The sequence below is a fragment of the Theobroma umbraticum genome, unplaced genomic scaffold (assembly GCF_002168275.2).
Source record: "Theobroma umbraticum cultivar Fairchild unplaced genomic scaffold, ASM216827v3 scaffold_130.0, whole genome shotgun sequence".
Classification (NCBI taxonomy): Eukaryota; Viridiplantae; Streptophyta; class Magnoliopsida; order Malvales; family Malvaceae; genus Theobroma; species Theobroma umbraticum.
The window spans coordinates 3,869-4,651 of record NW_018397264.1 but is presented as its reverse complement, the minus strand read 5'-3'; positions in this window follow the sequence as shown (position 1 = coordinate 4,651).

Below are 783 nucleotides of genomic sequence, written 5' to 3'. Positions count from 1 at the left end.
TATTTGTATTAATTATTAAATTAAAAATTATTTTTGGGAGGCTATTAAGAAAATTTATAAAAAATTTAAAAAACTTTATAATGGTTGATTAATTGTAACTTGTCAAATTATTAATTATCATTTTATATCCTCATGGTTCTGATATAGTATTGATGTGGAGAGTAAAAATATCACATGATCATGTCATTATATCATTTTAACATATTATATCATCATTCGTTATGATATATTAATATGTTATATTAACGTCACTGACACAAAATGATAAAAAATATTTTAATAATAGTTAATTAATTATTAATCATAAAAATTTATTTAGATTAAAATAAAAAGACTTGATTGTACGTAATAAAAAATAAATTTATTTAAATTTTTTTTAATATTCAGAAATTTTTTAAGTATTATACTTAAATTTTTTACAGTTTGAAAACACCAATTTATTATTTTCTCTTTCATCCATATGAAATACGTTGTCAAAATTTATTTAAACAAATTTTATTTAGACTTTGGCAAGAGGAAAGGTGACGATCCGTCGGATCCTTTGGACTAAAGGAGACCTTTGGAAAAGAGGAAAGTTCACCGTCCGTCGGATCCTTTGGACCAAAGGAGACCTCCTGCCCTTGGTGCTTCTAATTTTCTCTTTTTTGCCTTGGGTCGATTGGCTGGAAATGACTCTAACCCACTTGTCATTCCTTTCTCAGTCCATGGGTCCATGCCGCCAAAGTTTTGGAGTTATCCATCATCCATGGAAATTAGATCCCTGCCATTGATTTTCAGAAGCTT